Here is a 16,350-nt window from a genome sequence, read left to right on the forward strand (position 1 = left end):
GGAAAATGCTACCTTGCTGGGTTTGAAGATGGAGGAAGGGGCCATAAGCCATGGAGGCCACGGAGGATGGTGGCCTCTAGAATCTGGAAAAGATAAGGAAACAGAATCTCCCCTGGATCCTCCAGAGAACTGGCTCTGCTGACACCTTCACTTTAGCCCACTGAGACCTGTGTCAGACTTCTGACCTCTAGATGGTAAGAGAATACATGTGTGTTGTTGTGTGTTACAGCAGCAAGAGGAAACTCAGACAGAACCGTAGTGACCCAATGAGGAAAATGAGGCCCAGAGAGTGGGCCCCATGTGGCCCCGGTTCCACTGTCGGGACGTGCCATCACCTGCACCCTTCTCTCTCTCTTTCGCAGACCTGCCTTCTCTTCACTCCTTTTCCGTGAGTTCAGGCTTTTGGCGGTGTCATGTGGGAGCTATGCTGCCCCGAGCACTTCGGGGACATGGAGTAAAAACCCCAAGGATGAAAATAGCTTTGTGCCCTGTGTAGTTAAGTTTCTGCTTCTGGGCCTGCTTGTGAGGTCGACGACTCACAAAGCCACTTCCTCCTGACTTGCTTCTGCCAGCTGCGTCTTCACTGGCATTTTCCTCTTCTTCATTCCCCCCCCACCACGCACTCCCCATCTCGAGTCCTCGGTGCGCCAAGCTCTTGGCCATCCCGGGGTCGGCCTTGAAGTATCTCTCCTTGGAAAAAAATCCCTGACACGTTCCCCAACCAGGGTGCGACGAGTGGCTAGGGATTTCTGGTTTAGAAGACTGCTTGTTTTTGGTGTGTGTGTGTGTGTGTGTGTGTGATTATTATGGTCTTCCTTGTTTTGAGGTTAAAGGCGATGCTTCCTTTCTCTGGTGTAAAATGCAACCACGATGCTGTCACAGTCAAGATAGTTCCACTTAAAACCACTGTTCGTGGAGGGAATTAAGACATTTTCCTTAGTTTCCATTGAGTTCTTGGGCTTGACCTAAAGGTCATTTGTAATTGGAAAATCTGAACATTGTCAGACTCATTGTCTTGGGTTGTGTGGGAGGAAAGGAATTATTTTCTCAATGAGGCTTACAATTTCTGTTTCATTTCAGATAGGAGTGCTTCAAAATGCCAAAAATGTTAAAAAAAATAAAACAAAAAAAACCCCCACACTTCTTACCCTGGAGACTCAACCTAATTGTTACCAACAAGATGTCCCTCTTAATCCCTGGCTTATAGTAGGCGCTTAAGGGATGTTTGTTGAACGAACATTCAAATGAATGAATGTGTGAGTGGGTGAGCTATGAATTCTGAAGCAATTGGAAGGTTCCAGAACTGACCCTCACCCTCTTCCTCGAATGTGGATCCTGTGTCCTCACTTTGAACCATTTATCAGGCGAGAGATAATTACTTCAAGTCTTCTTGCTGAATGGGGACTAATACACATTACACTGTAGCCCAAACTTCCTGAGCCAGAGGCCCAGGCTGGAGCAACTTTCCAGCGTGAGCTACTTTTCTGAGTCTGGACGAAATAGCAACGCTTTGGCTCAGTAAGTATGCCAACGATCACAAAGGCACCATGAAGGGTTTAGAGTATGGGAGAAATATTATGAAATGTGTATCATACTGACAGTAGGGTGCCTTCCCAAGTTCCAGGAAATATACCTTCTTATCTTCCTTTCTATGTCTTGTAGCTAATTATACCATGGGCTGCTATAGAACATCCATTGTTTTATCTTACAGATATTTGGTTAATTATTGAACAGTCCCATGGATCTTGCCTAGATACCCATGCGCCAAGCCCGGTCTGTGTCAATGAATAAGAACACAGGGTCCTGTCCAGCAGAGCTTGTGGTCTAGTGGACAACAGCCATCATCTTTGGAGCATTTCTTGTATCATCTCCTCTAGTTGCACAACAACCCTGTGAGGTTATTATTATCGTCATTCCTCTTTTACAGGTGAGGAAACTGAGGCACGGAGAGGTTAAGCAGCTTGCGCAAGGTCCCATAGCTTAATCAATGGCACAGTTGTCAGAATGTGGGGCTCCTGCACTTAACCTTCATCCTCCTCTGATGCTTATTACAGAACGTATTGCTGTGATAGCAAAACACTAAACTTAGCCGCGGTCACCATTTTGTAGCCCAGCCACGGGAGGGGTGCTGTGTGCTAGCCTGTCACGATGCTCTGTTTGAGGACCACAGCTTGCAGCATCCAAACCCAGCCTTCTCTCTGCTGTTGCGGAAATGAGAGCCCAGATGTCATGAAGCCAGGAACATATTTCTTACACTAGAACCAAGGTCCCCTGAACTTGGTGGCCTTTTCCTTTCACAGCCATGGAGTCCTGTGGTTGGCAGGGACCTCAGAGTATCTAGCTCCTTTTTCCCACGCGGGGATAAGGATCCCAACTACAGCACCATGACTCAGCACCATGGTTACTCACAGCCTTTGCCAGTGCCACTTAACTCAGCCCATCATGGACCAGTCCAGAGGGGCTGCACTCTCTCCTGAGGCTGGACCACCAATGTCCACCATATAAAGCAGGGCTGCTTGCCCCGGGGCAAGTTGGGGAGCTTCAGGAAAGATCAATGCCTGTACCCCATCCAGGCCAGAATCATTCTCTCAAGATGGAGGCTGGACATCTGAATTAAAAAAAAAACAAAAAAACAAAAAACCACTTTATTTTTCAGAGTCATTTTAGATTTACAAAAAAATTGCAAAGAGAGCCACAGCATTCCCATAAACCCTACACCCAATTTTCCTCATGGTTAACAGCTTCCATGAATTTGGTACACTTGTTATAATGAATGAACAAATCCACCTACCCATCCATCTAGCCATTCACCCACCCATCATCTATCCACTCATCAGCCATCGATCCACCCACCCATACATCCATTAAATACCTGCCCATCCATTCATCCATCCATCATCCATCCACCCACCTATCATCCATCCCCCCCATCAACTATCTGTCCATTCATCCATCTATCCATCATCCATCTGCCCATCAACCATCCATCCATCCAACCATCCATCCATCATTCTCCCATCCATCCATCCATCCATCCACTGAGCCAAGCATGGTGCCAGGTTAAGCACACAAGGTCCAAGGAGTCACCTCTGCCCTAAAGGAGCCAACAGTCTTGGTGACTCCTAACAATTCTAGCCAGCTCCTCTTTGGAGCTTCTGAGACTTTAGGATGTGGCTCTCTTCTGAGTCTCTCTGTGGCTTCCCTGGGCTGGGTACATAACATGATTTTTCAAGGTTGGACCATCACATTTGCATTTTTTACCCTTTTGGTCTTAAATTTTGCAGAGGAAACTTTTCTGGAAGTCTTAAAAAAAACTGAAGAAGAAGAAAAAGAAACCACAGGAAACTGTGTCTTGTGTTCTTTGTAGCGAATCTTGAAGCAAGACTAATTTTGAACCAAGCTTTATTTTTCTTTATTTTTAAACCCCGAGTCTAGAGTGTAGAGAGAGGAGCTTCCTCCAGTGAAGTGTCAACCCCAGCCCTGGACTTTGGGGTGGGACAATGAGGATGAAATGCATGCAGAGAGCCTGGAGCAGGGTCTGGAAGCAAAAGCTCAACACCTGCAGCCATTACTGTCCTGACAGCCAATGTCAAGGCAGGTGAATAATGTGGTCCCATTGCTGGTGTCATAATCGAGGTGTGACCATAAGGAGGCAGGAACATGCTGGCAATGAGTGCTGCTTGGTGACAGGCATCCTGGCTGGAACATTGTCTCTGCCACCTGCCAGCTGTGTGACTTTGGGCGAAGGCCTCCATATGTCTGTGCTCCAGCTCCCTGTCTGTAAACTAGGGGTGATACTGACAGCAACTAGTCTCTGAGTGATTGTGAGGGTAAGAGGGTTGACCACATATACGAGCGTTGTTCCCAGGGGGCGTGGGTTCCTGGCACTTCTCATCCGGGCAGCAAAGCAGACAGGTGGCTGGAGAAAGCCTTCAGGTGAAGACATGCAGGGCATCCGACTGGAACTGAAGGGGTAAGAATGAGGAGTATGGGGGTGCACAGTGACTGCTCCACTGGGATAGCGCCCTCAAGGTCAAGAGAAACTCCCCTTCTCGGTGCTCAAACATTTCTTAGGTGTGTTGGCGGCATCGCCAGGTGGGAGTTGTTACTTCATCTGCCATCTCTCAGGAACTTTCCATGTGACCATATCTACTCCTATGATGCAGCCACTACCATTGGCTGATGACTTCTAAATCTGTGTCTTTAGCACCAGTGCAATAGATTCCAGAAGTGTCCATGGAATCCCCCCTTGACTTCTCTGCCAAGATGGCCCAGAGTCACCTCACTCAAAATGTCTAAACCCAAATTCCTTATTTCAACCACTTCCCTTACCCCCAAAGCTGGCTCGCCTTCCCGGCTTCTGTATCTCAGTTAAGGACAGTTGAAGAGACTAGAAAGCTGAGCGCCACCTTTGCCACCTTGCTCCCTTTAGGCCACCGTCACCTCTTGCCTGGATAACTGCCATAATGTGGTAATTATTTTCCCTGCAAACCTTCAGCCACCCTTCTAATCTGCTCTCTTCACAGCAGAGAGAGCCATCGTTTAGCCACACAAATCTGAACACGTCACAACTCCCCATCCTAAACCCTGTAATGACTTAGCCCGGTGCTGCCAATATAGAGTCCAAGAGCCCCACCTGGTAATCTATTTATTTACTTAAACAACTTTGTTTCTATTAACTTTTTACTTTAACAAAAATTTTTATTATGTACAATTCCAAACATATAAGAAGTATAGAGAATAGACTGAACTTATATACCCATCGTTCAGCATTAATAGTTTTCAGCCCGTGGCCGTTTCATCCATAACTGCCACCAACTCTCCTCTCTCCATCACCGTACCAGGTCCTTTGCAGTAAATCCTGGACTCATGTGGTTATTGAAATGTAACTTAATTAGAACTAAGGCATGACAGCCTCCCAGCTGCTTGCCAAGCTGCCTGCTTTGTTCCACCACCCTTTCAAGAGCCCGAGAGAATGTTCTAGAATCTGTCTCTGATGCGGCCAGTGCCCAACTCCCTCGCTCTGCTTCACCATCAGTGGCTGCTGCACTCCGTGGCTCACACTCTTAGCTGCCCCTCATCCACTTGTCGGAGCTGCTCTCCGCCTGCCACGTACCTCACTCTCAGCCCCATACTCCTGCCTTTCTATTCCCTTGACAACGGCACACTTACAGGCCTGTCTTTCTCCCCACCCCCACCCCCCCACTTCCTTATCCTCCTGCAAGACCCCAGGGTGACATATTTGCTGGCTGCCTGAGGAAGCAGAGTGCTTTGTCCTCTGCACGCGCTCAGCACTTTGGTCACTTTTGGAGCTCCTTGCACGCAGAGGAGGTCGTGGCCCAGGTGCTGGGATCACCCAGCCTGCGAGGGATCCTGGCTCAGGGGCAGATGTACCACGGGACTCAGGACGCTTAAGCTCCAGCACTCCTTTCTTGTCCTGATCCATTACTGGGCTGGGGGCTGAATTTTGTACTCTACCTTAAAGAGGGACCCTAAATCGTTTAAGCAGCAGGCTACAAATCTAGATGTACTCTGGGCAGACCACTTGGCACTAATAACCTCAGGTTCCTCATATTTAAGGTAGGAATAATAGGACCTATCTCAAGGGATTGCTGTAACGATCACCTAAGAAAACTCCCTGAGCATGATAGGAGCGGAATTCCTAAATGTTGGATCATACTGTTTGATTGATAGAATAAATAGGTGCTCAATAAATCATAGTTATTATTAAAATTGGTAGTACCAATTTATGGGTGGGTGTGCTGACTCAATCCTCTATAACCTGCTTGGGGGTGGGGGGTGTAATTGTTGCCCTATTTTACAGACGGGGAAACTGAGGCCCAGGGAAGGGAAGTGATTTTGTGTGTCAGGCAGCCACCCACTTGTGGAGCCAGGTCTATATGGCTTAGAAGCTGGGTCGGTTTCAGGGACATTGCTGTTCCCCAGGAAGTCCTCTGAGGTGGCTTCTGCTTGTAGAATGCCCCCACCCCATGAAGAGACCCCACCAAGAAGGACAGCCTCAGCTTCTGGAGCCATATGACTGGCTCCTGTCCCCGACTCTTCTTGTTTCTATTTCGGCTCTTCTCATTCTGAATTTCGTTTCACCTCAGGCTCCCACCTTGACACATACACAAGAGACGGGCGAAGTTTCAGGGACCGTGAATATCGAGGTAGTTCCATAGCAATGAGGTGCCCAGCTCATGAGATTAGTCATACACCTTTCTGATAAGAAAAGCGAAAACGTGAAGTTGAAAACTGAAGACTTCCTGAATCCAACTCTCCACGTCCTGCCCTAAGGAACAAGCGACTCCCAAAAAGGAATCATTAGTGGAAGTCCCACGTTTCGCTGGCGATGGAAGGGGAACTGGTCGGGGAGGTTTAGTTTCAGGATCTCACCTCACTGCCAGTGGGGGCTCAGGGAGGGCTCCCCCTCTCCCAGCGGTGGGAGGGTCTTGCTGCCCTGGGCTCTGAGACCGGAGTCCATGCTGCACTTTGCTGGGATGGTCTGTCCCTGTCGTGGGCACCTGTGTCGGACAGCCAGAGGCTGTGTCTTCCTGAGCAGCTGCCAGCTTAGCTGTGTGGCAGGGCCCCACTATTGCAACACGAGCTGCTGAGGTTTCTGTGGCCCCTCCAGTCAGAAGACGGCCCAGGTGCTGTGGGCAAGACATGTGTGATAGACTGAATTAGACCCCCTTAAAAAAACACCACCACTCTGCCTGTTTTTCTGCAGAGTTCGTCTCTGGACCCACACCCCTAACCGACATCTATGCTTGAAGCTTGCTCTTGGGTCTGGCCAGTGCAATAGCAAAGAGTCCAGACAATTTGGTCGGACATTCTCAGTTTGGTCCTGCCTCCTCTTCTTACTAGCTGGGTTATCTTGGCAAGTTACTCTCCTCAATGGGCCACAGTTTTCTCATTTGTACAAAGAATAAGTTAATAGGACCTACCTTGGAGGGAGACTGCTAGAATTGAGCAAATTAATGTCTATAAAGTGCTTGTTATAATGACAAGTGTGGCACAGAATAAATACAAAGAACATGTTTTTCGACTGAGGGAGGGAAACGGGGATTCCTAAAATCTTGTTCACTTGAGACAGAGGGATCTGATACATCCATTTAAAACACTTAATGGGAGGGGGATGAGGGTGAGGGGGATCAAATGTATGGTGATGGAAGGGGAGCTGACTCTGGGTGGTGAACACACAGTGTGATTTATGGATGATGTGATACAGAATTGCACACCTGAAATCTATGTAATTTTACTAACAATTGTCACCCCAATAAATTAAAAAAAAAATAATAAAAAAAAACATAAAAAAAATAAAGGAAGTTTTCTCTGAAAAAAAAAACACTTAATGGGAAATAATTTTAAAGGTACAGAAAATTTATCAGAATAGTGCAACGAACACTCTCATACTTCTGAGTCTCATACCCAGACTCACTTCTTTCTTTATTTTTTTAACAACTGATGGTCAGTTTATTTAAAAGGCTGATTTAAGCATCTGCAGTGGTGACTTCAACCTCCACTCCCGGTCAGTACTGATGGAAGTCACCTGCTTCCCAATCTCAGGACTGTGCAGGTCAGGGAGTCGCTCGTGGATCCGAAAACAATCCCAAGTTCTTAGAACCTTCCCCTCAGGGAGGTTTTCTTATAGTGATGCTCAGAGTCTTGGTAGGCATCCGAACTGGTCCTTTCTCTTTGAGATTCTTTTCCTTTGCGCCTCCGATCTAGTCAGCACACACCTTCTCCAAGGATTTTCCGTTGTGGCTGGTTAGAGTCATTCTAATTCTGTGAATCGCCACCTTTCGTTTCATGGCTGTGGCGCGACTTCCTGACTGGCTTGTTCCTCGGGAAGAGTGAACAGCGGGGAGTCAGGAGCAGGACTCACCTATTTTTTGTAGCAGCTTTATTGACATATAATTCACACACAGTTCACTCATCTAACGCGTACAATGTGATGGCCTTCAGTACAGTCACAGAAAGTTGTACTTGCAACCCTCACCACACTCAATTTTAGGACATTTTCATTACTCCCTTCCCCCCAAAGCCTCACATCCCTTGGCTGCATGCACCCCATTGCCTATTGTTAATACCTTTTATGTTTTTTACTATTAATACTTCCTGCATGCTTCGCACCGTGGTTTCCAATGTTTTTGAGTCTTGGGGACCCTTTTAAGTGTTAAAATCCTCTGTGGAGTCCTCACATTCATTTAGTCACGCAACACATATTTAGTGAGCAACTGCTGTGTCCAAGCCCGGTCCTTGGTTCTCAGGGCTGTGGATGCAATAGAGAGCACACAGACACGGCCCTGTTTGTAGGGGTGAACACAGACCCATTCACACGCTGAGAGGAGTCCATGTAAATCTCAGTGTGGAAAGTGCTAGAAAAGAAACTAGGAAAGACCCACTAGAGAAGGCAGCAGGGGACCTCCCCTCATATGGGGAGTGAGGGCAGGCGTCTGTGGGTGAGTGGAGATGGGAGGACCCCTGACAGAGGGAAAGAAAAGCCTGTGGGAAGCCTGGGCTGGGAAGGAACATGCTTGAGGGCAGACTGAGCAGAAAGCCTGATTTTAGCGGGAGGGAGGGCGAAGAGGAGCAAGGAGAGACCGCAGGACGTGTGAGGTGAGATCATGCAAGGCTCATAGAGGCTTGAGCCTTCTCCATGCATCGGGGGCCTCCATAGTTATCGGGTACTGTGCTGAATTCTCTTACATGTTTAAGCCAACAGATTTGCCCTTAATTAATCACAGCACCTTTTTTTCCATCTGAACGGTAGCCACCTACACGTGGGCAAGAAAGAGTATTTGTGATGGGAACTCCTTGTGAGGACTTGCAGGCGTCCTCGGAAGCCCATGCTTTACCAGTTGGATGGAATTGTTTCAGCCTCCCCTTTATTTCAGCATTTTATAAACTCTGTCCCATGGGACACTGCCTTCCCCTCAAAAAATCCCCCTCCCACCAAACCCAAAGGTTTTGTAGTCAAACAAGTTTGGAAAGTACCCTAGTTCTTTCTGTGCATTTTACAAGGCACAGGAGCATACTGAAAGTTCTGAAAAGTCCTGCAGCAAATAACCCAGTGTTTCCCAAACTCAATAGTCTAAGGAACCCTTTTATTCCATTACTCCATGAAAGTCATGAAACTAGCGTTATGTGGTAAATGCTTTGGAAAACATGGCTTAGTTCTGCAAATGGGCCAGCTGCGGTGTGGGATGGGCAAATGTGTAAGATACCCAGCCAGAGCCTGCACAGAGACAAGGCAATGTGAAAAGCAGGAACTGTAGAATATTTTCAAAAGGGTTCACTCACTCTTATTCTTGCAAGAAGGCCTGCTGACCCCTGGGCACTGTCCTGGCTCCCAGCAGGGCTGTGCTGTCCTCCTGTTGGGCATAAACACCAACCTCAGGCAAGGTCGCCTGAGACCATGATACAGGGAGAGGGAACAGGTCACTGTGGCACCCACTCAGTAGCTAACCTCCCCTCTTGGTTACAAGGAGGGGTACATCCGGGTGCTGCTCCCTGCTCTGCAGCTGAGACTGAGTCCGTCCCAGCTAAGAAATGCCCCCCTTTCTGACAGCACCCTATTGAGAGTGAATCCCGCTCCCTTAGACCCTCCCCAAACCACTCACCCAAAGCCCAGCCCCATCCAGGCTCTTCTAACATCCTCTCACTTCATGGTCCCCTGGGGAAGGTCTGCCCTCAATGCAAAGAGGAGTAAACTTGGCTGTTCCACGCTCCTGGGGGTCTTGGCCAGCAGGTCTCGACAATCTCAAAAACGTCTCTCTCTCTGAACTAAACATATCTCCATTGCTTTATATATGAAGCATCTTTTTGAAAACATGTGGGATTAATTTTGCAAAGATATTACCAGTGATAAGGCTTGACTCAGGGTGACCACGTTTATTAAAGAAGCCACAGACTAAGATGAAATATATATTGAATGATGCAATGATATGTTTTACTCCCTTCTGTCCAAGTCCAAACTTATACCTGGAGCCTCTTCCATTGCAGCATTCTGCCCCCTTCCCCCCCAAGTCCCCTCCCCCCCGGTCTGCCATCAGGGCGCTGGAGGAACTGGAGGGATGGCCTGCAGTTCCGTGTAGAGCTGGCTGAGGATTTACATGTTCTCGGCTAAAGGGAAAGATGTGTATGTCTTGTGATTTCAAATTGGGGCTCCATCCTTTGATAACTGAGCGACTTTGGGTGAGTTCCTCTACGTTCCTGAACCTCAGTTTTCTCATCTGTAAAGTGGGAGGCTCACCCACGACTCATGTTTAAGGATTTAGCAGACGGCATATATGAAGTGTTTAGCCCAGACCTTCTAACCCCCCCATCAGAAAACAGTGACCACCGCCTGCTGTGACCCATGGCAGAAGCCTGCAGGATGCCATATTAGGTAAGCAGAAGTGGAAGGAAAGAAAAGTATTGCTGTACTATGGGGGCCCTGGAACCAAATTTTAGGGGCACTTGAAAGATGGACATTTAGAATAAGAAACTAATATAAACTCATCATGAAAATCATCAAAACCACCTGGACAGTCGTCTGGCTGCCGACATGATCAAAGATGTCATTTCCGTTTGTGTCAGACATTGTATCACTGGTTTTACATACAACTACACTGAAATCACCACTTTTTAGTCACTTCAATTCAGCTTCAAAAGCTGCAGAAAAAATGATGTTTGATGGCTGCTGTTAAAAATAATAATGCTACCAAAAATTTAAAAATAAATGCTATTAAAAAGATAGTTGCTTGCAGCTGTCTTCCAGGTACATAAGTAGCTAATCAGAATCTCAATAAACATAACAGCGAAGTATGAGAAACACAGGGAAAGAGGGGCGCTCATGACTTACAGTCAGCCTCCCCGGGCCGGATACCCCCAGTTATTTAAAGTCACAGAAACGTCAAAGACAAGAGAGCGGCCAAACTCTGGTCCAATGCTAATAAATAGAATTTGTTTCCTGCAAAAAAAAAAAGAACACTGTGACCACCAGCAGGCCGGCCCGGTGGCTCAGGCGGTTGGAGCTCCGTGCTCCTAACTCCGAAGGCTGCCGGTTCGATTCCCACATGGGCCAGTGGGCTCTCAACCACAAGGTTGCCAGTTCAATTCCTCGAGTCCCGCAAGGGATGGTGGGCAGCGCCCCCTGCAACTAAGATTGAACACGGCACCTTGAGCTGAGCTGCCGCTGAGCTCCCGGATGACTCAGTTGGTTGGAGCGTGTCCTCTCAACCACAAGGTTGCCAGTTCGACTCCCACCAAGGGATGGTGGGCTGTGCCCCCTGCAACTAACAATAGCAACTGGACCTGGAGCTGCGCTGCGCCCTCCACAACTAAGACTGAAAGGCCAACAACTTGACTTGGGAAAAAGTCCTGGAAGTACACACTGTTCCCCAATAAAGTCCTGTTCCCCTTCCTCAATAAAAATCTTAAAAAAAAAAAAAGTGGTTGAGATTTAAAAAAAAAGAAAACGGTGACCACCATTGTTGTGGTCATCGTCGTCGTTATTATTATCTAAATAATACAGGCCAAATGCGTACATCTTCCGTCAGCATTTTTTCTAGATTAGATCAAGTTCTCAGCCTTGACTGCCATGGGAACCACCTGGGGAGCTTAAAAAGTACTGATGCCCCTACCCCTCAAGGTTGGCAATAGCTTGGTGCTGATAGGGTTGAGAGCAGCTGTCTAGGTCTGGTGCTAAGAAAAGGAGGACATGGCTTCCCTGCCACTTCAGTCTGTACAGTTCTGCTGAGTGAGCAAGAATGGATGGTTCTGATGGTCTAGGATGCAGGGCCCACGTTCGCACCACCCAGAGCCGTCTTTAGAAGGTGCATCCCACGGCAGCTCCCAGGGCTGCTGGAAGCCTGGGAATTGGGGCATCGCAGGGCGGTGGGTGGCAGCAAACCCCGAATCTCTCTCATTAGTGATGGAAATAGCTAACTTTCCTTGAGGGCTTCCAGGGCGCTGGGTGCTGCATATCCATGCATCTTCACACACACCACAACCCTTCAAAGTAGGTGAATTCGTTTCCAGTTGCTGCTGTAACGTTAGCACCGAATCGGTGGCTCGGAGCAACACACATGCATTTTTTCACAGTTCCGGAGATCAGAACCAGATCTGTTCTGGAAATGAGTCCCAGGGGGCTCAACTTAAGGTGTTGGCAGAGCTGTGTTCCTTCTGAAGGCTCTAGGGAAGAACCCACTTTCTTGCCTTTTCCAGTTTCTACAGGCCACCTGCATTCCTTGGCTCACGGCTCCTTCCTTTATCTTCAAAGCCAGCAGTGGCCAATTGAGTTCTTATATTGCACCACTTGGACTCTCTTTTGCCTCCCTCTTCCACTTCTAAGCACCCTTATGATTACATTGGACCCAACCAGGTCATCCAGGATTATCTATGTGAAAGACAGCTGATTAGCAAGGTAAATTCTGTCTTCAGCAGTGACGCCCCTTTGCTGTGTAACCTAACACATCCACAGGTACTGGACGTCTAGGGGGGGACCACTGCCTACCACTCTACCTTCTACTCATTATTCCCATTACATAGATGAAGAAACTGTGGCTCAGAGTGGTTAAGTGGCCCAAGACTACACAGCGACTGAGGACCCTAGTGAGATTCCCCAGACCCTTTGTGTGGAGGTCAGGGGACCACCCTCCTTTATCTTCAGCCACTGCAGGCCTAACACAGGCTACGAACTTCCACATTTCGTTCTCCATGACACACAGCGTCTCATCCTATCCCTGTAGCCTGAGCAGATGCAGAAACCACACATGAAGCGGGGGGAAGGGGCCCACTCACTCACCACCCCATTCCCAGCCCCCTCCATTCACAGATGGGCTTCAACCAAATACTTTACCACACCCTTTCCAAGTCAGTTTCTGTTCATTTAATCGGACCCATTGCGTGTTGAGTCAAGACCAGCTGGGAACATAGAGGGAGGCAAAAATAAGAAACCGTTGAGACTCCGGAACCCAACTAAAACGGTTCTCCAGGCTTTTTATTTTTAATTTTGGAGATTCACTCATTAGAAGTCCTTGCCACTTTGATGTTAGTTTTCCATTTGTGGGTCCATTTGGGGTGGGCTTGGGAGTGAAAACTATAGAGTCCATTTTCACTCAGCATCTTGGGAGCAAGCTGACATGACAGAAGAAAATCTTCATTTAGATGGTGTTTGCACCAAGAATGATGTGTATTTGTGTTGTCTCAACATCTAAGACAACAGGAAAATAAAAATGGAGGCAGAATCTCAGGGCTGGAAGGCTTCGCAGAGACAGACGCTGGAGCTCACCTGCCTTCGTGTGTCAGTAAGGACACAGGCCCGAGGGGTCCGGCCTGGCCCAGGCCATCTAGTGAGGGAGTGGCGCATTGAGACGCTGACCCAGACCATATCAGCGTGCTAGACAGGCTTGTGACATACCTCAGAAGGCTTGCCCTCCTGTCTCCCCTTTCCTCTCTCTCTCATGGACTCCTCTCCTGAAGCCATGCTTCCCCTCTGAAGATGCCAGCAGGAGTTAAGCAAACACTTGAAGGTGGAGACACTGGATTACCTGGCTGCTGACCCATCCTCTCAAGGGCCTGCAGGGCCTCACCAGGGATGTGCACCTGGGCCCATTAGCAAGGCCCAGCCCTGCCTCCGGAACCCACAGAACAGCGGCTCTCAAGTCCTGATTCTCTTGTCTGCAGTGGGACTGGGACATCTGTACTTAACCAGCTCCCCAGGTGATTCAAATGGGAGGCCATGGCATTCACAAAGGGGGAAGAATCCCCCTTTCAAGTTCTCTTTAAAATTTCCAGACCCTTCTGAGGGTGGGTGTAGGAATGAGTCCAGTTTTAGGTTTCATCTTTGTATTTTTTCCTGTGTGTTCTGAATTTATTTTTGCAATGAGCATTTTTTTTTTTTTAAATAACAGGATGACACAATTTATATACTATTTCCATTAGAAAAAAACAAAACCAAACCGAGACTCGTCACATGGAAGGCTGTGCATGGAAGCTGGTCCAGGAAACCCAGTCTTTTCTGCAGCGCCAGACCTGGCCCTGGGTAGCCAGTGCACAGGTACTACAGGGGTCCCCCGTCAGTCAGTACAGGCTCAGATATTGCCACTTTGGGGGGCCTCACTTAGCAAATGCCAGGTCCCTTTTCTGTTGGTGGGAGTCATGCCCCACGACGATGCGGAAGGCAAAGAGACTATTAGCAGCTGAAGCTGGGGTGGGGCTGCCTGGTTCGTCCTTTCCAGTGACTTCCTGAGATGCTGGCTCCCTGCCTGTCAGAGGGACTTCTGTCCACCAAGCCTGGGCTGGTGACCACACTCCCGCCCATGACACCTCAGTTTTCCCAGCAGGAATCTGCCCAGGCACCCCAGATCCTTTTGGGTCCTCAGCTGTCCCCAAGCTCACATGTGCCCCCTCCCTCCCCACCCCCAACTCCATCTGTGCTTCCTTCTCTCCAGCGCTCATCCAAACTGGGATTCTTAGGCCTCACAGCTGGCACTCCCAGGAGTGTGGGTTGGAGAGGAGAACGTAGAGGCTCTCCCACTCTGGCTTGCTGCGGTGGGTGCTGGGGTTGGTGGCAGGACCCAGGACGGGCTCTCGATAGTAGGATAGTAGGATTATGTGAGGTCAGGGAGAGCTGCTTGGAGGAGGGGACATCTGAGCGGAGCATTGAGTGTTCAGAACTAGGCAGGTAGGATACTTTAAGCGCAGGGAGCAAATGGGCAAAGGCCCAGAGGAAGGAGGGAGTCCAGTGTTACTTAAGAAACAGCAGTCAGCTGGGTCAGCTGGTACTTGGAGAAAGAGGAGTTTAGGAAAAGGGGCAGGTGAGGCTGAGGGGAAGTAGGAGAGTGGTGTGGGGGCTGCTTAACTCACCTGGATCAAGGGAGTGAGCCTGGACCTGGGGCTGCCGCTTGGACTGGCCTTACATTGGACTGAATATGAAGCATGAGGGAGAGGCAATTTTCTCCAGTAGGGTTTAGGAGGAAACCCTTGGTAATTAAATGGGCCACAAATGGTGGGATTTCAGGCCGAAGCCAGGGAGGCTTTTGGCAGAGGGAGGTTTTTTCCAGCTGTCTTGTAAGAACATAGGCCCCCCTTACCCACTTCTGGAAGTCTAGTTATGCTTTGGACAAGACAGCTATGCAGGGCAGGGTTCTTACATTCCTAAGAATCTATGTAGCCCTTTGGGGCTGGGCGCTGCATTTGTCGCCTGGGCTGGCTGGGTTCCAGAAGGCAGTGGTGAGAAAACCTGAAACGTCGGTGGTGGGGTGGGGGAGTTGGTATCATGAGGAAGGGAAACCAACTTGTTTCGTTGCCCTCCTCTCACTCCGCCATTGCTTTCGTCTGAACACATTTTCCCCCTTAATGTTTTTTTTTTTTAAATTATAAAAATAATGCAGCAACCGCATTATATAAAATTTGAAAAAGGAAAAAAAAGAACTGTTTCCCTCTGGTCCCCTCCACACTAACCCAACAGCTCTCAGGCTTCATTCCGGCCCAAGACCGTTTTTGAACTTATTATATCATACTCGTTTTCCTCATTGCTACGAACTCTTCGTTTGGTAGCATCGACGGAGCTGTCGTGCCACCCTCTATTAAACTATCCTGTGTGGCTGGTCATTTCGGCGGTTTGGACATTTCTGATCTTTGGGGACAATGACACAAATGCCTGCACGTGTGGATTTTTGCTTTTGTTAATTACTCTCTTAAAACAATGCCCAGGAGTGGCCTTATTGGGTGGCCAATATAATCTAATCCCTGCTCACTTCTCCAGTTATTCCTTCTGCACTCACTCCACTGCAGCCATATGAGGCTCCTTGTTGTCCTCAAATGTGTTAACCGTGGTCCTACCTCAGGGCCTTTGCATGCCTGCTCCCTCCTCCCAGAACCCTCTCCTCCCAGTTGTTTAGGTGGCTTTGCCGTTACTTCACCCAGGGGGTCTGCTCAGATGCCTCCTCCTCAGTGAGGGCTAGTCTCACTTTCTCTGCAGTTGTCCAGCTTTGTTTTTCTTGTGGGCACTTGTCATCATGTGACATCAATGCAGTTGGTGGCTTCCTGTGAGACAGTAAGTGCCACGAGGACGATGTCTTGTTCTTTGGTGCATCTGCCGCTTCCTGGCACCGAGGAGATGCTCAACAACACTTGCTGAATGAACATGTGGACACATGGAGGGCTACAAATATTTTCAGGTCTCTTGACCTGGAGGGCCGTGTTCTTTACGAAAGGAGTGGCCATTTTCCAGCGTTTGTGAGCGGCTGGCTCCTACAAAGGTGCTCGGGGCGAGGGGCAATTTCAGTTGGGGCTTTTCTCTTGCCAGTGGTTCTGACACATTCACGCCTCTGAAAACATCCACACGGACACATTCTG

The 16,350-nt window shown here is 48.6% G+C and overlaps 1 pseudogene; it reads right to left on the bottom strand.

Annotated features, from left to right (window-relative positions):
- Positions 1-7,493: 7,493 nt before the first annotated feature.
- On the bottom strand, positions 7,494-13,554 carry LOC117035327 (40S ribosomal protein S20-like; annotated as a pseudogene).
- Between the last annotated feature and the right edge of the window lie 2,796 nt (positions 13,555-16,350).

Source organism: Rhinolophus ferrumequinum, chromosome 15 (genome assembly GCF_004115265.2).
Source record: "Rhinolophus ferrumequinum isolate MPI-CBG mRhiFer1 chromosome 15, mRhiFer1_v1.p, whole genome shotgun sequence".
Lineage (NCBI taxonomy): Eukaryota > Metazoa > Chordata > Mammalia > Chiroptera > Rhinolophidae > Rhinolophus > Rhinolophus ferrumequinum.